The following is a 23,610-nucleotide window of genomic DNA, read 5'->3' as shown; positions in this document are numbered from 1 at the left end:
GATCCTAAGCCCAGTGTCACATGCAAGTAGGAGGAGTAAGAAGGGTTCCTGGCAAATCCGGGTTATGGATTGCATTTAAAAAGGCCCCGTGGGAGTGCAATGGGCCCCTGTCTTGCTGCTTAGCAATAATGGTATGGGTTTAGGTTCTGCTGTGTGTACTGGTGGTTGACTGCCCCCCAGCCCAGAGTGTGCATGGAAAATTGTCTGGCAGCCTCCCTGACAGCAAGCAGTGATAGTGCCCATGAAGGGGACCTTGTTGGGCCCGCCCCTTTCACGGTTATCGCTTCTCGGCCTTTTGGCTAAGATCAAGTGTAGTATCTGTTCTTATCAGTTTAATATCTGATACGTCCCCTATCTGGGGACCATATATTAAATGGATTTTTGAGAACGGGGGCCGATTTCGAAGCTTGCTTCCGTCGCCCTATGCATTGACCCGATATGGCAGTATCTTCGGGTACAGTGCACCACCCCCTTACAGGGTTAAAAAGAAAGATTCCTACTTTCATTGCTACCTGCTTGCTGGCTAGCCAGCTAGCCAGCCCTGTGGGCCTTGCTGCTGCTGCAGCCAAAAAACAAAAGGTGGTGCTGCTGCTGCTTCTGCTGCTTCTGCTTCTGCTTGTGTCTGGCCCCTGTTGGAGCGTCCAGGCACAGGACTTCTGCTGCTGCTGACTAAATGGCCTCCTTAATTGGATCATTTGAGTAGCCAGCACACCTGTGCAGGTAGGGCATGACATGATAGGCAGCTGCCTTGATAGCGGGTGGGTGCTGAATGTTCCTAATTGACAAAATAAGATTAATGCTTATGAAGAAATATAAAATCTCATCCCTTCCCCAATATCGCGCCACACCCCTACCCCTTAATTCCCTGGTTGAACTTGATGGACATATGTCTTTTTTCGACCGTACTAACTATGTAACTATGTAACATAACATGGGGGGGGGGGGGGTCTCCTGGCTGTTCACACAGGTGTGTCATTGCTGTACATTGACCATGCATTGCTTCTGTGGTATTGCAAAGGCAAAGACAAATGCTTCCAGCCATCCATTGCACTAATGGATTGGTCATCAGCTGGCTGTCTATGTCCCGCATCAATATAGACCAAAGTACAGAGGGTTAGGCTATGCTATTGTGCACCTACCTGATGCATCAGAAGGTGCGAGGCCCTTGCTAAATTCTGTGCACAGACTTTGAGATCTATGCTTTAGACTGTATCTAAACCTGCTCCAACATGGACTGACATTCTGGCCTACTTTCAGCCGATGCGACTTGTCTGTCGCTGAACAGTCGCTTTTTATGTATTCAGCACCTATGTATAATGTTGTAAAAATGCTCTAGAAGCTAAAGTCGCAGAAATGTCACACATATTTGGCCTGCAACTTTCTGTGCGACAAATTCAGACAGGAAAAATCAGTATAAATCCTTAGAAAATTATCCCCCAGTGTCTCCATCTGCTGGCGGTATTGAATAAGCATTGCTGCACTGATGGGGTATGCATTAGACGAAAAAAAAGAAGAAAAAGAAGAATAATACGCCCAGAAAAGAGGCGAAAAGGAGAAAAACGTAAAAAAACGTGAAAAAAAAGTAAGAGGAAGAGAAGGGAAAAAAAGGTGGAAATGGGTTTAAAAGTGATTTCGGCGGAGAAATATATATATATATATATATATATATATATATATATATATATATATATATATATATATATGCGCACACACACACATAGATATAAACGTATTCTCCGTTGAGATATTGCAGCCGCTGCTGTGTCCAGGCCCAGGAGCCTTAGCACTGTGCTGTGATGTCACTCAATACCACTGACATCACTAGGTGTAAACAACATCTCTCCTTTGCTGTGTATGTGACTATGGAGCTGTTTGGTGATGTCGTCTATTACGGCCTTCATAGAAGCAACAGGAGATTGTTGCATCCATCTTGAACCCTCAGAACTACAGTGCTATGATGTCACTCACTTCCACAGGCCTTGCAGAGTGTAAACAACAACAACCCAGCTTTGTTGTGTATGTAACCATAGGGATTTGTGATGTCACCTAGAACCTTCACAGCAGCGACAGCTTTATGAGGAGCATCAGCACTGCTCTGCCTGAGCAGAACCATCACCGCCATAGGTTGTCAAATAACCCGGATTTAACCCACACAGGTAAGTCCAATGGGGTGCAGGCATGTCCTCTATGCTTACAGCTTCCCGTGGGTGTTGGTTTGATACCGTTTGGGGACAGCCAAGGAGGCATCTGCAGGCAACAAAGGTAGGTGTGTGCTTGTGTGTGTGTTTCCTATGCAGATCCTAAGCCCAGTGTCACATGCAAGTAGGAGGAGTAAGAAGGGTTCCTGGCAAATCCGGGTTATGGATTGCATTTAAAAAGGCCCCGTGGGAGTGCAATGGGCCCCTGTCTTGCTGCTTAGCAATAATGGTATGGGTTTAGGTTCTGCTGTGTGTACTGGTGGTAGACTGCCCCCCAGCCCAGAGTGTGCATGGAAAATTGTCTGGCAGCCTCCCTGACAGCAAGCAGTGATAGTGCCCATGAAGGGGACCTTGTTGGGCCCGCCCCTTTCACGGTTATCGCTTCTCGGCCTTTTGGCTAAGATCAAGTGTAGTATCTGTTCTTATCAGTTTAATATCTGATACGTCCCCTATCTGGGGACCATATATTAAATGGATTTTTGAGAACGGGGGCCGATTTCGAAGCTTGCTTCCGTCGCCCTATGCATTGACCCGATATGGCAGTATCTTCGGGTACAGTGCACCACCCCCTTACAGGGTTAAAAAGAAAGATTCCTACTTTCATTGCTACCTGCTTGCTGGCTAGCCAGCTAGTCAGCCCTGTGGGCCTTGCTGCTGCTGCAGCCAAAAAACAAAAGGTGGTGCTGCTGCTGCTTCTGCTGCTTCTGCTTCTGCTTGTGTCTGGCCCCTGTTGGAGCGTCCAGGCACAGGACTTCTGCTGCTGCTGACTAAATGGCCTCCTTAATTGGATCATTTGAGTAGCCAGCACACCTGTGCAGGTAGGGCATGACATGATAGGCAGCTGCCTTGATAGCGGGTGGGTGCTGAATGTTCCTAATTGACAAAATAAGATTAATGCTTATGAAGAAATATAAAATCTCATCCCTTCCCCAATATCGCGCCACACCCCTACCCCTTAATTCCCTGGTTGAACTTGATGGACATATGTCTTTTTTCGACCGTACTAACTATGTAACTATGTAACATAACATGGGGGGGGGGGTCTCCTGGCTGTTCACACAGGTGTGTCATTGCTGTACATTGACCATGCATTGCTTCTGTGGTATTGCAAAGGCAAAGACAAATGCTTCCAGCCATCCATTGCACTAATGGATTGGTCATCAGCTGGCTGTCTATGTCCCGCATCAATATAGACCAAAGTACAGAGGGTTAGGCTATGCTATTGTGCACCTACCTGATGCATCAGAAGGTGCGAGGCCCTTGCTAAATTCTGTGCACAGACTTTGAGATCTATGCTTTAGACTGTATCTAAACCTGCTCCAACATGGACTGACATTCTGGCCTACTTTCAGCCGATGCGACTTGTCTGTCGCTGAACAGTCGCTTTTTATGTATTCAGCACCTATGTATAATGTTGTAAAAATGCTCTAGAAGCTAAAGTCGCAGAAATGTCACACATATTTGGCCTGCAACTTTCTGTGCGACAAATTCAGACAGGAAAAATCAGTATAAATCCTTAGAAAATTATCCCCCAGTGTCTCCATCTGCTGGCGGTATTGAATAAGCATTGCTGCACTGATGGGGTATGCATTAGACGAAAAAAAAGAAGAAAAAGAAGAATAATACGCCCAGAAAAGAGGCGAAAAGGAGAAAAACGTAAAAAAACGTGAAAAAAAAGTAAGAGGAAGAGAAGGGAAAAAAAGGTGGAAATGGGTTTAAAAGTGATTTCGGCGGAGAAATATATATATATATATATATATATATATATATATATATATATGCGCACACACACACATAGATATAAACGTATTCTCCGTTGAGATATTGCAGCCGCTGCTGTGTCCAGGCCCAGGAGCCTTAGCACTGTGCTGTGATGTCACTCAATACCACTGACATCACTAGGTGTAAACAACATCTCTCCTTTGCTGTGTATGTGACTATGGAGCTGTTTGGTGATGTCGTCTATTACGGCCTTCATAGAAGCAACAGGAGATTGTTGCATCCATCTTGAACCCTCAGAACTACAGTGCTATGATGTCACTCACTTCCACAGGCCTTGCAGAGTGTAAACAACAACAACCCAGCTTTGTTGTGTATGTAACCATAGGGATTTGTGATGTCACCTAGAACCTTCACAGCAGCGACAGCTTTATGAGGAGCATCAGCACTGCTCTGCCTGAGCAGAACCATCACCGCCATAGGTTGTCAAATAACCCGGATTTAACCCACACAGGTAAGTCCAATGGGGTGCAGGCATGTCCTCTATGCTTACAGCTTCCCGTGGGTGTTGGTTTGATACCGTTTGGGGACAGCCAAGGAGGCATCTGCAGGCAACAAAGGTAGGTGTGTGCTTGTGTGTGTGTTTCCTATGCAGATCCTAAGCCCAGTGTCACATGCAAGTAGGAGGAGTAAGAAGGGTTCCTGGCAAATCCGGGTTATGGATTGCATTTAAAAAGGCCCCGTGGGAGTGCAATGGGCCCCTGTCTTGCTGCTTAGCAATAATGGTATGGGTTTAGGTTCTGCTGTGTGTACTGGTGGTTGACTGCCCCCCAGCCCAGAGTGTGCATGGAAAATTGTCTGGCAGCCTCCCTGACAGCAAGCAGTGATAGTGCCCATGAAGGGGACCTTGTTGGGCCCGCCCCTTTCACGGTTATCGCTTCTCGGCCTTTTGGCTAAGATCAAGTGTAGTATCTGTTCTTATCAGTTTAATATCTGATACGTCCCCTATCTGGGGACCATATATTAAATGGATTTTTGAGAACGGGGGCCGATTTCGAAGCTTGCTTCCGTCGCCCTATGCATTGACCCGATATGGCAGTATCTTCGGGTACAGTGCACCACCCCCTTACAGGGTTAAAAAGAAAGATTCCTACTTTCATTGCTACCTGCTTGCTGGCTAGCCAGCTAGCCAGCCCTGTGGGCCTTGCTGCTGCTGCAGCCAAAAAACAAAAGGTGGTGCTGCTGCTGCTTCTGCTGCTTCTGCTTCTGCTTGTGTCTGGCCCCTGTTGGAGCGTCCAGGCACAGGACTTCTGCTGCTGCTGACTAAATGGCCTCCTTAATTGGATCATTTGAGTAGCCAGCACACCTGTGCAGGTAGGGCATGACATGATAGGCAGCTGCCTTGATAGCGGGTGGGTGCTGAATGTTCCTAATTGACAAAATAAGATTAATGCTTATGAAGAAATATAAAATCTCATCCCTTCCCCAATATCGCGCCACACCCCTACCCCTTAATTCCCTGGTTGAACTTGATGGACATATGTCTTTTTTCGACCGTACTAACTATGTAACTATGTAACATAACATGGGGGGGGGGGGTCTCCTGGCTGTTCACACAGGTGTGTCATTGCTGTACATTGACCATGCATTGCTTCTGTGGTATTGCAAAGGCAAAGACAAATGCTTCCAGCCATCCATTGCACTAATGGATTGGTCATCAGCTGGCTGTCTATGTCCCGCATCAATATAGACCAAAGTACAGAGGGTTAGGCTATGCTATTGTGCACCTACCTGATGCATCAGAAGGTGCGAGGCCCTTGCTAAATTCTGTGCACAGACTTTGAGATCTATACTTTAGACTGTATCTAAACCTGCTCCAACATGGACTGACATTCTGGCCTACTTTCAGCCGATGCGACTTGTCTGTCGCTGAACAGTCGCTTTTTATGTATTCAGCACCTATGTATAATGTTGTAAAAATGCTCTAGAAGCTAAAGTCGCAGAAATGTCACACATATTTGGCCTGCAACTTTCTGTGCGACAAATTCAGACAGGAAAAATCAGTATAAATCCTTAGAAAATTATCCCCCAGTGTCTCCATCTGCTGGCGGTATTGAATAAGCATTGCTGCACTGATGGGGTATGCATTAGACGAAAAAAAAGAAGAAAAAGAAGAATAATATGCCCAGAAAAGAGGCGAAAAGGAGAAAAACGTAAAAAAACGTGAAAAAAAAGTAAGAGGAAGAGAAGGGAAAAAAAGGTGGAAATGGGTTTAAAAGTGATTTCGGCGGAGAAATATATATATATATATATATATATATATATATATATATATATATATGCGCACACACACACATAGATATAAACGTATTCTCCGTTGAGATATTGCAGCCGCTGCTGTGTCCAGGCCCAGGAGCCTTAGCACTGTGCTGTGATGTCACTCAATACCACTGACATCACTAGGTGTAAACAACATCTCTCCTTTGCTGTGTATGTGACTATGGAGCTGTTTGGTGATGTCGTCTATTACGGCCTTCATAGAAGCAACAGGAGATTGTTGCATCCATCTTGAACCCTCAGAACTACAGTGCTATGATGTCACTCACTTCCACAGGCCTTGCAGAGTGTAAACAACAACAACCCAGCTTTGTTGTGTATGTAACCATAGGGATTTGTGATGTCACCTAGAACCTTCACAGCAGCGACAGCTTTATGAGGAGCATCAGCACTGCTCTGCCTGAGCAGAACCATCACCGCCATAGGTTGTCAAATAACCCGGATTTAACCCACACAGGTAAGTCCAATGGGGTGCAGGCATGTCCTCTATGCTTACAGCTTCCCGTGGGTGTTGGTTTGATACCGTTTGGGGACAGCCAAGGAGGCATCTGCAGGCAACAAAGGTAGGTGTGTGCTTGTGTGTGTGTTTCCTATGCAGATCCTAAGCCCAGTGTCACATGCAAGTAGGAGGAGTAAGAAGGGTTCCTGGCAAATCCGGGTTATGGATTGCATTTAAAAAGGCCCCGTGGGAGTGCAATGGGCCCCTGTCTTGCTGCTTAGCAATAATGGTATGGGTTTAGGTTCTGCTGTGTGTACTGGTGGTTGACTGCCCCCCAGCCCAGAGTGTGCATGGAAAATTGTCTGGCAGCCTCCCTGACAGCAAGCAGTGATAGTGCCCATGAAGGGGACCTTGTTGGGCCCGCCCCTTTCACGGTTATCGCTTCTCGGCCTTTTGGCTAAGATCAAGTGTAGTATCTGTTCTTATCAGTTTAATATCTGATACGTCCCCTATCTGGGGACCATATATTAAATGGATTTTTGAGAACGGGGGCCGATTTCGAAGCTTGCTTCCGTCGCCCTATGCATTGACCCGATATGGCAGTATCTTCGGGTACAGTGCACCACCCCCTTACAGGGTTAAAAAGAAAGATTCCTACTTTCATTGCTACCTGCTTGCTGGCTAGCCAGCTAGCCAGCCCTGTGGGCCTTGCTGCTGCTGCAGCCAAAAAACAAAAGGTGGTGCTGCTGCTGCTTCTGCTGCTTCTGCTTCTTCTGCTTCTGCTTGTGTCTGGCCCCTGTTGGAGCGTCCAGGCACAGGACTTCTGCTGCTGCTGACTAAATGGCCTCCTTAATTGGATCATTTGAGTAGCCAGCACACCTGTGCAGGTAGGGCATGACATGATAGGCAGCTGCCTTGATAGCGGGTGGGTGCTGAATGTTCCTAATTGACAAAATAAGATTAATGCTTATGAAGAAATATAAAATCTCATCCCTTCCCCAATATCGCGCCACACCCCTACCCCTTAATTCCCTGGTTGAACTTGATGGACATATGTCTTTTTTCGACCGTACTAACTATGTAACTATGTAACATAACATGGGGGGGGGGTCTCCTGGCTGTTCACACAGGTGTGTCATTGCTGTACATTGACCATGCATTGCTTCTGTGGTATTGCAAAGGCAAAGACAAATGCTTCCAGCCATCCATTGCACTAATGGATTGGTCATCAGCTGGCTGTCTATGTCCCGCATCAATATAGACCAAAGTACAGAGGGTTAGGCTATGCTATTGTGCACCTACCTGATGCATCAGAAGGTGCGAGGCCCTTGCTAAATTCTGTGCACAGACTTTGAGATCTATGCTTTAGACTGTATCTAAACCTGCTCCAACATGGACTGACATTCTGGCCTACTTTCAGCCGATGCGACTTGTCTGTCGCTGAACAGTCGCTTTTTATGTATTCAGCACCTATGTATAATGTTGTAAAAATGCTCTAGAAGCTAAAGTCGCAGAAATGTCACACATATTTGGCCTGCAACTTTCTGTGCGACAAATTCAGACAGGAAAAATCAGTATAAATCCTTAGAAAATTATCCCCCAGTGTCTCCATCTGCTGGCGGTATTGAATAAGCATTGCTGCACTGATGGGGTATGCATTAGACGAAAAAAAAGAAGAAAAAGAAGAATAATACGCCCAGAAAAGAGGCGAAAAGGAGAAAAACGTAAAAAAACGTGAAAAAAAAGTAAGAGGAAGAGAAGGGAAAAAAAGGTGGAAATGGGTTTAAAAGTGATTTCGGCGGAGAAATATATATATATATATATATATATATATATATATATATATATATATATATATGCGCACACACACACATAGATATAAACGTATTCTCCGTTGAGATATTGCAGCCGCTGCTGTGTCCAGGCCCAGGAGCCTTAGCACTGTGCTGTGATGTCACTCAATACCACTGACATCACTAGGTGTAAACAACATCTCTCCTTTGCTGTGTATGTGACTATGGAGCTGTTTGGTGATGTCGTCTATTACGGCCTTCATAGAAGCAACAGGAGATTGTTGCATCCATCTAGAACCCTCAGAACTACAGTGCTATGATGTCACTCACTTCCACAGGCCTTGCAGAGTGTAAACAACAACAACCCAGCTTTGTTGTGTATGTAACCATAGGGATTTGTGATGTCACCTAGAACCTTCACAGCAGCGACAGCTTTATGAGGAGCATCAGCACTGCTCTGCCTGAGCAGAACCATCACCGCCATAGGTTGTCAAATAACCCGGATTTAACCCACACAGGTAAGTCCAATGGGGTGCAGGCATGTCCTCTATGCTTACAGCTTCCCGTGGGTGTTGGTTTGATACCGTTTGGGGACAGCCAAGGAGGCATCTGCAGGCAACAAAGGTAGGTGTGTGCTTGTGTGTGTGTTTCCTATGCAGATCCTAAGCCCAGTGTCACATGCAAGTAGGAGGAGTAAGAAGGGTTCCTGGCAAATCCGGGTTATGGATTGCATTTAAAAAGGCCCCGTGGGAGTGCAATGGGCCCCTGTCTTGCTGCTTAGCAATAATGGTATGGGTTTAGGTTCTGCTGTGTGTACTGGTGGTTGACTGCCCCCCAGCCCAGAGTGTGCATGGAAAATTGTCTGGCAGCCTCCCTGACAGCAAGCAGTGATAGTGCCCATGAAGGGGACCTTGTTGGGCCCGCCCCTTTCACGGTTATCGCTTCTCGGCCTTTTGGCTAAGATCAAGTGTAGTATCTGTTCTTATCAGTTTAATATCTGATACGTCCCCTATCTGGGGACCATATATTAAATGGATTTTTGAGAACGGGGGCCGATTTCGAAGCTTGCTTCCGTCGCCCTATGCATTGACCCGATATGGCAGTATCTTCGGGTACAGTGCACCACCCCCTTACAGGGTTAAAAAGAAAGATTCCTACTTTCATTGCTACCTGCTTGCTGGCTAGCCAGCTAGCCAGCCCTGTGGGCCTTGCTGCTGCTGCAGCCAAAAAACAAAAGGTGGTGCTGCTGCTGCTTCTGCTGCTTCTGCTTCTGCTTGTGTCTGGCCCCTGTTGGAGCGTCCAGGCACAGGACTTCTGCTGCTGCTGACTAAATGGCCTCCTTAATTGGATCATTTGAGTAGCCAGCACACCTGTGCAGGTAGGGCATGACATGATAGGCAGCTGCCTTGATAGCGGGTGGGTGCTGAATGTTCCTAATTGACAAAATAAGATTAATGCTTATGAAGAAATATAAAATCTCATCCCTTCCCCAATATCGCGCCACACCCCTACCCCTTAATTCCCTGGTTGAACTTGATGGACATATGTCTTTTTTCGACCGTACTAACTATGTAACTATGTAACATAACATGGGGGGGGGGGGTCTCCTGGCTGTTCACACAGGTGTGTCATTGCTGTACATTGACCATGCATTGCTTCTGTGGTATTGCAAAGGCAAAGACAAATGCTTCCAGCCATCCATTGCACTAATGGATTGGTCATCAGCTGGCTGTCTATGTCCCGCATCAATATAGACCAAAGTACAGAGGGTTAGGCTATGCTATTGTGCACCTACCTGATGCATCAGAAGGTGCGAGGCCCTTGCTAAATTCTGTGCACAGACTTTGAGATCTATGCTTTAGACTGTATCTAAACCTGCTCCAACATGGACTGACATTCTGGCCTACTTTCAGCCGATGCGACTTGTCTGTCGCTGAACAGTCGCTTTTTATGTATTCAGCACCTATGTATAATGTTGTAAAAATGCTCTAGAAGCTAAAGTCGCAGAAATGTCACACATATTTGGCCTGCAACTTTCTGTGCGACAAATTCAGACAGGAAAAATCAGTATAAATCCTTAGAAAATTATCCCCCAGTGTCTCCATCTGCTGGCGGTATTGAATAAGCATTGCTGCACTGATGGGGTATGCATTAGACGAAAAAAAAGAAGAAAAAGAAGAATAATACGCCCAGAAAAGAGGCGAAAAGGAGAAAAACGTAAAAAAACGTGAAAAAAAAGTAAGAGGAAGAGAAGGGAAAAAAAGGTGGAAATGGGTTTAAAAGTGATTTCGGCGGAGAAATATATATATATATATATATATATATATATATATATATATATGCGCACACACACACATAGATATAAACGTATTCTCCGTTGAGATATTGCAGCCGCTGCTGTGTCCAGGCCCAGGAGCCTTAGCACTGTGCTGTGATGTCACTCAATACCACTGACATCACTAGGTGTAAACAACATCTCTCCTTTGCTGTGTATGTGACTATGGAGCTGTTTGGTGATGTCGTCTATTACGGCCTTCATAGAAGCAACAGGAGATTGTTGCATCCATCTTGAACCCTCAGAACTACAGTGCTATGATGTCACTCACTTCCACAGGCCTTGCAGAGTGTAAACAACAACAACCCAGCTTTGTTGTGTATGTAACCATAGGGATTTGTGATGTCACCTAGAACCTTCACAGCAGCGACAGCTTTATGAGGAGCATCAGCACTGCTCTGCTTGAGCAGAACCATCACCGCCATAGGTTGTCAAATAACCCGGATTTAACCCACACAGGTAAGTCCAATGGGGTGCAGGCATGTCCTCTATGCTTACAGCTTCCCGTGGGTGTTGGTTTGATACAGTTTGGGGACAGCCAAGGAGGCATCTGCAGGCAACAAAGGTAGGTGTGTGCTTGTGTGTGTGTTTCCTATGCAGATCCTAAGCCCAGTGTCACATGCAAGTAGGAGGAGTAAGAAGGGTTCCTGGCAAATCCGGGTTATGGATTGCATTTAAAAAGGCCCCGTGGGAGTGCAATGGGCCCCTGTCTTGCTGCTTAGCAATAATGGTATGGGTTTAGGTTCTGCTGTGTGTACTGGTGGTTGACTGCCCCCCAGCCCAGAGTGTGCATGGAAAATTGTCTGGCAGCCTCCCTGACAGCAAGCAGTGATAGTGCCCATGAAGGGGACCTTGTTGGGCCCGCCCCTTTCACGGTTATCGCTTCTCGGCCTTTTGGCTAAGATCAAGTGTAATATCTGTTCTTATCAGTTTAATATCTGATACGTCCCCTATCTGGGGACCATATATTAAATGGATTTTTGAGAACGGGGGCCGATTTCGAAGCTTGCTTCCGTCGCCCTATGCATTGACCCGATATGGCAGTATCTTCGGGTACAGTGCACCACCCCCTTACAGGGTTAAAAAGAAAGATTCCTACTTTCATTGCTACCTGCTTGCTGGCTAGCCAGCTAGCCAGCCCTGTGGGCCTTGCTGCTGCTGCAGCCAAAAAACAAAAGGTGGTGCTGCTGCTGCTTCTGCTGCTTCTGCTTCTGCTTGTGTCTGGCCCCTGTTGGAGCGTCCAGGCACAGGACTTCTGCTGCTGCTGACTAAATGGCCTCCTTAATTGGATCATTTGAGTAGCCAGCACACCTGTGCAGGTAGGGCATGACATGATAGGCAGCTGCCTTGATAGCGGGTGGGTGCTGAATGTTCCTAATTGACAAAATAAGATTAATGCTTATGAAGAAATATAAAATCTCATCCCTTCCCCAATATCGCGCCACACCCCTACCCCTTAATTCCCTGGTTGAACTTGATGGACATATGTCTTTTTTTGACCGTACTAACTATGTAACTATGTAACATAACATGGGGGGGGGGGTCTCCTGGCTGTTCACACAGGTGTGTCATTGCTGTACATTGACCATGCATTGCTTCTGTGGTATTGCAAAGGCAAAGACAAATGCTTCCAGCCATCCATTGCACTAATGGATTGGTCATCAGCTGGCTGTCTATGTCCCGCATCAATATAGACCAAAGTACAGAGGGTTAGGCTATGCTATTGTGCACCTACCTGATGCATCAGAAGGTGCGAGGCCCTTGCTAAATTCTGTGCACAGACTTTGAGATCTATGCTTTAGACTGTATCTAAACCTGCTCCAACATGGACTGACATTCTGGCCTACTTTCAGCCGATGCGACTTGTCTGTCGCTGAACAGTCGCTTTTTATGTATTCAGCACCTATGTATAATGTTGTAAAAATGCTCTAGAAGCTAAAGTCGCAGAAATGTCACACATATTTGGCCTGCAACTTTCTGTGCGACAAATTCAGACAGGAAAAATCAGTATAAATCCTTAGAAAATTATCCCCCAGTGTCTCCATCTGCTGGCGGTATTGAATAAGCATTGCTGCACTGATGGGGTATGCATTAGACGAAAAAAAAGAAGAAAAAGAAGAATAATACGCCCAGAAAAGAGGCGAAAAGGAGAAAAACGTAAAAAAACGTAAAAAAAAGTAAGAGGAAGAGAAGGGAAAAAAAGGTGGAAATGGGTTTAAAAGTGATTTCGGCGGAGAAATATATATATACTATATATATATATATATATATATATATATATATATATGCGCACACACACACATAGATATAAACGTATTCTCCGTTGAGATATTGCAGCCGCTGCTGTGTCCAGGCCCAGGAGCCTTAGCACTGTGCTGTGATGTCACTCAATACCACTGACATCACTAGGTGTAAACAACATCTCTCCTTTGCTGTGTATGTGACTATGGAGCTGTTTGGTGATGTCGTCTATTACGGCCTTCATAGAAGCAACAGGAGATTGTTGCATCCATCTTGAACCCTCAGAACTACAGTGCTATGATGTCACTCACTTCCACAGGCCTTGCAGAGTGTAAACAACAACAACCCAGCTTTGTTGTGTATGTAACCATAGGGATTTGTGATGTCACCTAGAACCTTCACAGCAGCGACAGCTTTATGAGGAGCATCAGCACTGCTCTGCCTGAGCAGAACCATCACCGCCATAGGTTGTCAAATAACCCGGATTTAACCCACACAGGTAAGTCCAATGGGGTGCAGGCATGTCCTCTATGCTTACAGCTTCCCGTGGGTGTTGGTTTGATACCGTTTGGGGACAGCCAAGGAGGCATCTGCAGGCAACAAAGGTAGGTGTGTGCTTGTGTGTGTGTTTCCTATGCAGATCCTAAGCCCAGTGTCACATGCAAGTAGGAGGAGTAAGAAGGGTTCCTGGCAAATCCGGGTTATGGATTGCATTTAAAAAGGCCCCGTGGGAGTGCAATGGGCCCCTGTCTTGCTGCTTAGCAATAATGGTATGGGTTTAGGTTCTGCTGTGTGTACTGGTGGTTGACTGCCCCCCAGCCCAGAGTGTGCATGGAAAATTGTCTGGCAGCCTCCCTGACAGCAAGCAGTGATAGTGCCCATGAAGGGGACCTTGTTGGGCCCGCCCCTTTCACGGTTATCGCTTCTCGGCCTTTTGGCTAAGATCAAGTGTAGTATCTGTTCTTATCAGTTTAATATCTGATACGTCCCCTATCTGGGGACCATATATTAAATGGATTTTTGAGAACGGGGGCCGATTTCGAAGCTTGCTTCCGTCGCCCTATGCATTGACCCGATATGGCAGTATCTTCGGGTACAGTGCACCACCCCCTTACAGGGTTAAAAAGAAAGATTCCTACTTTCATTGCTACCTGCTTGCTGGCTAGCCAGCTAGCCAGCCCTGTGGGCCTTGCTGCTGCTGCAGCCAAAAAACAAAAGGTGGTGCTGCTGCTGCTTCTGCTGCTTCTGCTTCTGCTTGTGTCTGGCCCCTGTTGGAGCATCCAGGCACAGGACTTCTGCTGCTGCTGACTAAATGGCCTCCTTAATTGGATCATTTGAGTAGCCAGCACACCTGTGCAGGTAGGGCATGACATGATAGGCAGCTGCCTTGATAGCGGGTGGGTGCTGAATGTTCCTAATTGACAAAATAAGATTAATGCTTATGAAGAAATATAAAATCTCATCCCTTCCCCAATATCGCGCCACACCCCTACCCCTTAATTCCCTGGTTGAACTTGATGGACATATGTCTTTTTTCGACCGTACTAACTATGTAACTATGTAACATAACATGGGGGGGGGGGGGGGGGTCTCCTGGCTGTTCACACAGGTGTGTCATTGCTGTACATTGACCATGCATTGCTTCTGTGGTATTGCAAAGGCAAAGACAAATGCTTCCAGCCATCCATTGCACTAATGGATTGGTCATCAGCTGGCTGTCTATGTCCCGCATCAATATAGACCAAAGTACAGAGGGTTAGGCTATGCTATTGTGCACCTACCTGATGCATCAGAAGGTGCGAGGCCCTTGCTAAATTCTGTGCACAGACTTTGAGATCTATGCTTTAGACTGTATCTAAACCTGCTCCAACATGGACTGACATTCTGGCCTACTTTCAGCCGATGCGACTTGTCTGTCGCTGAACAGTCGCTTTTTATGTATTCAGCACCTATGTATAATGTTGTAAAAATGCTCTAGAAGCTAAAGTCGCAGAAATGTCACACATATTTGGCCTGCAACTTTCTGTGCGACAAATTCAGACAGGAAAAATCAGTATAAATCCTTAGAAAATTATCCCCCAGTGTCTCCATCTGCTGGCGGTATTGAATAAGCATTGCTGCACTGATGGGGTATGCATTAGACGAAAAAAAAAGAAGAAAAAGAAGAATAATACGCCCAGAAAAGAGGCGAAAAGGAGAAAAACGTAAAAAAACGTGAAAAAAAAGTAAGAGGAAGAGAAGGGAAAAAAAGGTGGAAATGGGTTTAAAAGTGATTTCGGCGGAGAAATATATATATATATATATATATATATATATATATATATATATGCGCACACACACACATAGATATAAACGTATTCTCCGTTGAGATATTGCAGCCGCTGCTGTGTCCAGGCCCAGGAGCCTTAGCACTGTGCTGTGATGTCACTCAATACCACTGACATCACTAGGTGTAAACAACATCTCTCCTTTGCTGTGTATGTGACTATGGAGCTGTTTGGTGATGTCGTCTATTACGGCCTTCATAGAAGCAACAGGAGATTGTTGCATCCATCTTGAACCCTCAGAACTACAGTGCTATGATGTCACTCACTTCCACAGGCCTTGCAGAGTGTAAACAACAACAACCCAGCTTTGTTGTGTATGTAACCATAGGGATTTGTGATGTCACCTAGAACCTTCACAGCAGCGACAGCTTTATGAGGAGCATCAGCACTGCTCTGCCTGAGCAGAACCATCACCGCCATAGGTTGTCAAATAACCCGGATTTAACCCACACAGGTAAGTCCAATGGGGTGCAGGCATGTCCTCTATGCTTACAGCTTCCCGTGGGTGTTGGTTTGATACCGTTTGGGGACAGCCAAGGAGGCATCTGCAGGCAACAAAGGTAGGTGTGTGCTTGTGTGTGTGTTTCCTATGCAGATCCTAAGCCCAGTGTCACATGCAAGTAGGAGGAGTAAGAAGGGTTCCTGGCAAATCCGGGTTATGGATTGCATTTAAAAAGGCCCCGTGGGAGTGCAATGGGCCCCTGTCTTGCTGCTTAGCAATAATGGTATGGGTTTAGGTTCTGCTGTGTGTACTGGTGGTTGACTGCCCCCCAGCCCAGAGTGTGCATGGAAAATTGTCTGGCAGCCTCCCTGACAGCAAGCAGTGATAGTGCCCATGAAGGGGACCTTGTTGGGCCCGCCCCTTTCACGGTTATCGCTTCTCGGCCTTTTGGCTAAGATCAAGTGTAGTATCTGTTCTTATCAGTTTTTCATGCCGGTGGACAGTAACACCGATATGGGGCTGGTGGGGATGGGTGCTGCATGGAGGATGCAGGTGTACCAGGGCTTTCCGGGGCTGGTTCTGAGGAATCAGCTCGACGGCTGCCCCGATGTGACCTGTTCCCTCCGGGTCTCGCCATGAGGCTGAGAGGGTCTAGAGCCGAGGTACTTTTGTGCCTCGGGGAGTGGTGACCCCGAGGTGCCGAAACTCACTGGGAGAATAGACTCACTGAGTTGAAGCACGGGCACCATAATCTCTTCACCTTGTGGCACTCACCTCTTGATTCCCGGCCTTCTGGCTAGGATCAGAGAAATTTTTATAGATCCGGCCGGATGTCCGGGCAGTATATCTGCACACATTCACTTATTTATTTCTTTTTTGTCTCACTGTGTCACTTTTTGCGTGTTGTGTGTTCACAGGATTTGTCAGGATGCGGTAGCCCTTCTGGGTGTCCCTCCTGGCGGTCTAGGGGAGGTGTGTGTGGCCATTAGGTTCCGCACCTCCCTGCAAACACCCCGGGTACTCCTGCTTTGGCAGGGTACCTACCGTAATCGGCTCTGCGGGCAGATACCTTGGCTAACGCCAAGGGGGATGCCGGGAGCATTTGTGGTCCCCTAGTAGCTTCGGCGAAAAGGGACATCGAACCTGGAACCTCGCAGGTACCTTTTGGTCCGGAGGCGAAGGGTAAGGTTTGTTGGGGGGCCTCTCTCCTATCGGAGAAGGGCTTGCGATAGACCGCATCCTTTGTGCACGTTTTTTTAGTGTAACACGTTTGCACTTTTTCTTGCACTTTGGGTGAATCGAAAGCACGTTCCTCGGCTTTAGATAAAAAAAAAAAAAAATCTGTTCTTATCAGTTTAATATCTGATACGTCCCCTATCTGGGGACCATATATTAAATGGATTTTTGAGAACGGGGGCCGATTTCGAAGCTTGCTTCCGTCGCCCTATGCATTGACCCGATATGGCAGTATCTTCGGGTACAGTGCACCACCCCCTTACAGGGTTAAAAAGAAAGATTCCTACTTTCATTGCTACCTGCTTGCTGGCTAGCCAGCTAGCCAGCCCTGTGGGCCTTGCTGCTGCTGCAGCCAAAAAACAAAAGGTGGTGCTGCTGCTGCTTCTGCTGCTTCTGCTTCTGCTTGTGTCTGGCCCCTGTTGGAGCGTCCAGGCACAGGACTTCTGCTGCTGCTGACTAAATGGCCTCCTTAATTGGATCATTTGAGTAGCCAGCACACCTGTGCAGGTAGGGCATGACATGATAGGCAGCTGCCTTGATAGCGGGTGGGTGCTGAATGTTCCTAATTGACAAAATAAGATTAATGCTTATGAAGAAATATAAAATCTCATCCCTTCCCCAATATCGCGCCACACCCCTACCCCTTAATTCCCTGGTTGAACTTGATGGACATATGTCTTTTTTCGACCGTACTAACTATGTAACTATGTAACATAACATGGGGGGGGGGGGGGGGGTCTCCTGGCTGTTCACACAGGTGTGTCATTGCTGTACATTGACCATGCATTGCTTCTGTGGTATTGCAAAGGCAAAGACAAATGCTTCCAGCCATCCATTGCACTAATGGATTGGTCATCAGCTGGCTGTCTATGTCCCGCATCAATATAGACCAAAGTACAGAGGGTTAGGCTATGCTATTGTGCACCTACCTGATGCATCAGAAGGTGCGAGGCCCTTGCTAAATTCTGTGCACAGACTTTGAGATCTATGCTTTAGACTGTATCTAAACCTGCTCCAACATGGACTGACATTCTGGCCTACTTTCAGCCGATGCGACTTGTCTGTCGCTGAACAGTCGCTTTTTATGTATTCAGCACCTATGTATAATGTTGTAAAAATGCTCTAGAAGCTAAAGTCGCAGAAATGTCACACATATTTGTCCTGCAACTTTCTGTGCGACAAATTCAGACAGGAAAAATCAGTATAAATCCTTAGAAAATGATCCCCCAGTGTCTCCATCTGCTGGCGGTATTGAATAAGCATTGCTGCACTGATGGGGTATGCATTAGACGAAAAAAAAGAAGAAAAAGAAGAATAATACGCCCAGAAAAGAGGCGAAAAGGAGAAAAACGTAAAAAAACGTGAAAAAAAAGTAAGAGGAAGAGAAGGGAAAAAAAGGTGGAAATGGGTTTAAAAGTGATTTCGGCGGAGAAATATATATATATATATATATATATATATATATATATATATATATGCGCACACACACACATAGATATAAACGTATTCTCCGTTGAGATATTGCAGCCGCTGCTGTGTCCAGGCCCAGGAGCCTTAGCACTGTGCTGTGATGTCACTCAATACCACTGACATCACTAGGTGTAAACAACATCTCTCCTTTGCTGTGTATGTGACTATGGAGCTGTTTGGTGATGTCGTCTATTACGGCCTTCATAGAAGCAACAGGAGATTGTTGCATCCATCTTGAACCCTCAGAACTACAGTGCTATGATGTCACTCACTTCCACAGGCCTTGCAGAGTGTAAACAACAACAACCCAGCTTTGTTGTGTATGTAACCATAGGGATTTGTGATGTCACCTAGAACCTTCACAGCAGCGACAGCTTTATGAGGAGCATCAGCACTGCTCTGCCTGAGCAGAACCATCACCGCCATAGGTTGTCAAATAACCCGGATTTAACCCACACAGGTAAGTCAATGGGGTGCAGGCATGTCCTCTATGCTTACAGCTTCCCGTGGGTGTTGGTTTGATACCGTTTGGGGACAGCCAAGGAGGCATCTGCAGGCAACAAAGGTAGGTGTGTGCTTGTGTGTGTGTTTCCTATGCAGATCCTAAGCCCAGTGTCACATGCAAGTAGGAGGAGTAAGAAGGGTTCCTGGCAAATCCGGGTTATGGATTGCATTTAAAAAGGCCCCGTGGGAGTGCAATGGGCCCCTGTCTTGCTGCTTAGCAATAATGGTATGGGTTTAGGTTCTGCTGTGTGTACTGGTGGTTGACTGCCCCCCAGCCCAGAGTGTGCATGGAAAATTGTCTGGCAGCCTCCCTGACAGCAAGCAGTGATAGTGCCCATGAAGGGGACCTTGTTGGGCCCGCCCCTTTCACGGTTATCGCTTCTCGGCCTTTTGGCTAAGATCAAGTGTAGTATCTGTTCTTATCAGTTTAATATCTGATACGTCCCCTATCTGGGGACCATATATTAAATGGATTTTTGAGAACGGGGGCCGATTTCGAAGCTTGCTTCCGTCGCCCTATGCATTGACCCGATATGGCAGTATCTTCGGGTACAGTGCACCACCCCCTTACAGGGTTAAAAAGAAAGATTCCTACTTTCATTGCTACCTGCTTGCTGGCTAGCCAGCTAGCCAGCCCTGTGGGCCTTGCTGCTGCTGCAGCCAAAAAACAAAAGGTGGTGCTGCTGCTGCTTCTGCTGCTTCTGCTTGTGTCTGGCCCCTGTTGGAGCGTCCAGGCACAGGACTTCTGCTGCTGCTGACTAAATGGCCTCCTTAATTGGATCATTTGAGTAGCCAGCACACCTGTGCAGGTAGGGCATGACATGATAGGCAGCTGCCTTGATAGCGGGTGGGTGCTGAATGTTCCTAATTGACAAAATAAGATTAATGCTTATGAAGAAATATAAAATCTCATCCCTTCCCCAATATCGCGCCACACCCCTACCCCTTAATTCCCTGGTTGAACTTGATGGACATATGTCTTTTTTCGACCGTACTAACTATGTAACTATGTAACATAACATGGGGGGGGGGGGGGGTCTCCTGGCTGTTCACACAGGTGTGTCATTGCTGTACATTGACCATGCATTGCTTCTGTGGTATTGCAAAGGCAAAGACAAATGCTTCCAGCCATCCATTGCACTAATGGATTGGTCATCAGCTGGCTGTCTATGTCCCGCATCAATATAGACCAAAGTACAGAGGGTTAGGCTATGCTATTGTGCACCTACCTGATGCATCAGAAGGTGCGAGGCCCTTGCTAAATTCTGTGCACAGACTTTGAGATCTATGCTTTAGACTGTATCTAAACCTGCTCCAACATGGACTGACATTCTGGCCTACTTTCAGCCGATGCGACTTGTCTGTCGCTGAACAGTCGCTTTTTATGTATTCAGCACCTATGTATAATGTTGTAAAAATGCTCTAGAAGCTAAAGTCGCAGAAATGTCACACATATTTGGCCTGCAACTTTCTGTGCGACAAATTCAGACAGGAAAAATCAGTATAAATCCTTAGAAAATTATCCCCCAGTGTCTCCATCTGCTGGCGGTATTGAATAAGCATTGCTGCACTGATGGGGTATGCATTAGACGAAAAAAAAGAAGAAAAAGAAGAATAATACGCCCAGAAAAGAGGCGAAAAGGAGAAAAACGTAAAAAAACGTGAAAAAAAAGTAAGAGGAAGAGAAGGGAAAAAAAGGTGGAAATGGGTTTAAAAGTGATTTCGGCGGAGAAATATATATATATATATATATATATATATATATATATATATATATGCGCACACACACACATAGATATAAACGTATTCTCCGTTGAGATATTGCAGCCGCTGCTGTGTCCAGGCCCAGGAGCCTTAGCACTGTGCTGTGATGTCACTCAATACCACTGACATCACTAGGTGTAAACAACATCTCTCCTTTGCTGTGTATGTGACTATGGAGCTGTTTGGTGATGTCGTCTATTACGGCCTTCATAGAAGCAACAGGAGATTGTTGCATCCATCTTGAACCCTCAGAACTACAGTGCTATGATGTCACTCACTTCCACAGGCCTTGCAGAGTGTAAACAACAACAACCCAGCTTTGTTGTGTATGTAACCATAGGGATTTGTGATGTCACCTAGAACCTTCACAGCAGCGACAGCTTTATGAGGAGCATCAGCACTGCTCTGCCTGAGCAGAACCATCACCGCCATAGGTTGTCAAATAACCCGGATTTAACCCACACAGGTAAGTCCAATGGGGTGCAGGCATGTCCTCTATGCTTACAGCTTCCCGTGGGTGTTGGTTTGATACCGTTTGGGGACAGCCAAGGAGGCATCTGCAGGCAACAAAGGTAGGTGTGTGCTTGTGTGTGTGTTTCCTATGCAGATCCTAAGCCCAGTGTCACATGCAAGTAGGAGGAGTAAGAAGGGTTCCTGGCAAATCCGGGTTATGGATTGCATTTAAAAAGGCCCCGTGGGAGTGCAATGGGCCCCTGTCTTGCTGCTTAGCAATAATGGTATGGGTTTAGGTTCTGCTGTGTGTACTGGTGGTTGACTGCCCCCCAGCCCAGAGTGTGCATGGAAAATTGTCTGGCAGCCTCCCTGACAGCAAGCAGTGATAGTGCCCATGAAGGGGACCTTGTTGGGCCCGCCCCTTTCACGGTTATCGCTTCTCGGCCTTTTGGCTAAGATCAAGTGTAGTATCTGTTCTTATCAGTTTAATATCTGATACGTCCCCTATCTGGGGACCATATATTAAATGGATTTTTGAGAACGGGGGCCGATTTCGAAGCTTGCTTCCGTCGCCCTATGCATTGACCCGATATGGCAGTATCTTCGGGTACAGTGCACCACCCCCTTACAGGGTTAAAAAGAAAGATTCCTACTTTCATTGCTACCTGCTTGCTGGCTAGCCAGCTAGCCAGCCCTGTGGGCCTTGCTGCTGCTGCAGCCAAAAAACAAAAGGTGGTGCTGCTGCTGCTTCTGCTGCTTCTGCTTCTGCTTGTGTCTGGCCCCTGTTGGAGCGTCCAGGCACAGGACTTCTGCTGCTGCTGACTAAATGGCCTCCTTAATTGGATCATTTGAGTAGCCAGCACACCTGTGCAGGTAGGGCATGACATGATAGGCAGCTGCCTTGATAGCGGGTGGGTGCTGAATGTTCCTAATTGACAAAATAAGATTAATGCTTATGAAGAAATATAAAATCTCATCCCTTCCCCAATATCGCGCCACACCCCTACCCCTTAATTCCCTGGTTGAACTTGATGGACATATGTCTTTTTTCGACCGTACTAACTATGTAACTATGTAACATAACATGGGGGGGGGGGGGGGGGGTCTCCTGGCTGTTCACACAGGTGTGTCATTGCTGTACATTGACCATGCATTGCTTCTGTGGTATTGCAAAGGCAAAGACAAATGCTTCCAGCCATCCATTGCACTAATGGATTGGTCATCAGCTGGCTGTCTATGTCCCGCATCAATATAGACCAAAGTACAGAGGGTTAGGCTATGCTATTGTGCACCTACCTGATGCATCAGAAGGTGCGAGGCCCTTGCTAAATTCTGTGCACAGACTTTGAGATCTATGCTTTAGACTGTATCTAAACCTGCTCCAACATGGACTGACATTCTGGCCTACTTTCAGCCGATGCGACTTGTCTGTCGCTGAACAGTCGCTTTTTATGTATTCAGCACCTATGTATAATGTTGTAAAAATGCTCTAGAAGCTAAATTCGCAGAAATGTCACACATATTTGGCCTGCAACTTTCTGTGCGACAAATTCAGACAGGAAAAATCAGTATAAATCCTTAGAAAATTATCCCCCAGTGTCTCCATCTGCTGGCGGTATTGAATAAGCATTGCTGCACTGATGGGGTATGCATTAGACGAAAAAAAAGAAGAAAAAGAAGAATAATACGCCCAGAAAAGAGGCGAAAAGGAGAAAAACGTAAAAAAACGTGAAAAAAAAGTAAGAGGAAGAGAAGGGAAAAAAAGGTGGAAATGGGTTTAAAAGTGATTTCGGCGGAGAAATATATATATATATATATATATATATATATATATATATATATGCGCACACACACACATAGATATAAACGTATTCTCCGTTGAGATATTGCAGCCGCTGCTGTGTCCAGGCCCAGGAGCCTTAGCACTGTGCTGTGATGTCACTCAATACCACTGACATCACTAGGTGTAAACAACATCTCTCCTTTGCTGTGTATGTGACTATGGAGCTGTTTGGTGATGTCGTCTATTACGGCCTTCATAGAAGCAACAGGAGATTGTTGCATCCATCTTGAACCCTCAGAACTACAGTGCTATGATGTCACTCACTTCCACAGGCCTTGCAGAGTGTAAACAACAACAACCCAGCTTTGTTGTGTATGTAACCATAGGGATTTGTGATGTCACCTAGAACCTTCACAGCAGCGACAGCTTTATGAGGAGCATCAGCACTGCTCTGCCTGAGCAGAACCATCACCGCCATAGGTTGTCAAATAACCCGGATTTAACCCACACAGGTAAGTCCAATGGGGTGCAGGCATGTCCTCTATGCTTACAGCTTCCCGTGGGTGTTG

At 46.3% G+C, this 23,610-nt stretch overlaps 10 non-coding genes and 1 pseudogene across 10 annotated transcripts; all 11 read left to right on the top strand.

Annotated features, from left to right (window-relative positions):
- Positions 1-279: 279 nt before the first annotated feature.
- LOC130305300 (U2 spliceosomal RNA) lies at positions 280-470 on the top strand. The gene has a single exon (XR_008854899.1). It is a non-coding gene; the product is annotated as a U2 spliceosomal RNA (small nuclear RNA).
- Positions 471-2,575: 2,105 nt separating this feature from the next.
- Positions 2,576-2,766, top strand: LOC130305299 (U2 spliceosomal RNA). The gene has a single exon (XR_008854898.1). It is a non-coding gene; the product is annotated as a U2 spliceosomal RNA (small nuclear RNA).
- Positions 2,767-4,850: 2,084 nt separating this feature from the next.
- Positions 4,851-5,041, top strand: LOC130305298 (U2 spliceosomal RNA). The gene has a single exon (XR_008854897.1). It is a non-coding gene; the product is annotated as a U2 spliceosomal RNA (small nuclear RNA).
- A 2,089-nt stretch (positions 5,042-7,130) lies between these two features.
- Positions 7,131-7,321, top strand: LOC130305297 (U2 spliceosomal RNA). Its single transcript, XR_008854896.1, has one exon. It is a non-coding gene; the product is annotated as a U2 spliceosomal RNA (small nuclear RNA).
- Positions 7,322-9,423: 2,102 nt separating this feature from the next.
- Positions 9,424-9,614, top strand: LOC130305296 (U2 spliceosomal RNA). Its single transcript, XR_008854895.1, has one exon. It is a non-coding gene; the product is annotated as a U2 spliceosomal RNA (small nuclear RNA).
- Positions 9,615-11,699: 2,085 nt separating this feature from the next.
- Positions 11,700-11,890, top strand: LOC130305332 (U2 spliceosomal RNA). Its single transcript, XR_008854931.1, has one exon. It is a non-coding gene; the product is annotated as a U2 spliceosomal RNA (small nuclear RNA).
- Positions 11,891-13,980: 2,090 nt separating this feature from the next.
- On the top strand, positions 13,981-14,171 carry LOC130305294 (U2 spliceosomal RNA). Its single transcript, XR_008854892.1, has one exon. It is a non-coding gene; the product is annotated as a U2 spliceosomal RNA (small nuclear RNA).
- Positions 14,172-16,262: 2,091 nt separating this feature from the next.
- Positions 16,263-16,450, top strand: LOC130305382 (U2 spliceosomal RNA). Its single transcript, XR_008854965.1, has one exon. It is a non-coding gene; the product is annotated as a U2 spliceosomal RNA (small nuclear RNA).
- Positions 16,451-17,143: 693 nt separating this feature from the next.
- On the top strand, positions 17,144-17,324 carry LOC130305359 (U2 spliceosomal RNA; annotated as a pseudogene).
- A 2,091-nt stretch (positions 17,325-19,415) lies between these two features.
- Positions 19,416-19,606, top strand: LOC130305293 (U2 spliceosomal RNA). Its single transcript, XR_008854891.1, has one exon. It is a non-coding gene; the product is annotated as a U2 spliceosomal RNA (small nuclear RNA).
- A 2,084-nt stretch (positions 19,607-21,690) lies between these two features.
- LOC130305292 (U2 spliceosomal RNA) lies at positions 21,691-21,881 on the top strand. Its single transcript, XR_008854890.1, has one exon. It is a non-coding gene; the product is annotated as a U2 spliceosomal RNA (small nuclear RNA).
- The last annotated feature ends 1,729 nt before the right edge of the window (positions 21,882-23,610 follow it).

The sequence above is a fragment of the Hyla sarda genome, unplaced genomic scaffold (genome assembly GCF_029499605.1).
Source record: "Hyla sarda isolate aHylSar1 unplaced genomic scaffold, aHylSar1.hap1 scaffold_131, whole genome shotgun sequence".
NCBI classification, from domain to species: Eukaryota; Metazoa; Chordata; class Amphibia; order Anura; family Hylidae; genus Hyla; species Hyla sarda.
The sequence above is the reverse complement of the archived record's forward strand: the minus strand, read 5'-3'. Positions and strand labels throughout refer to the sequence as shown.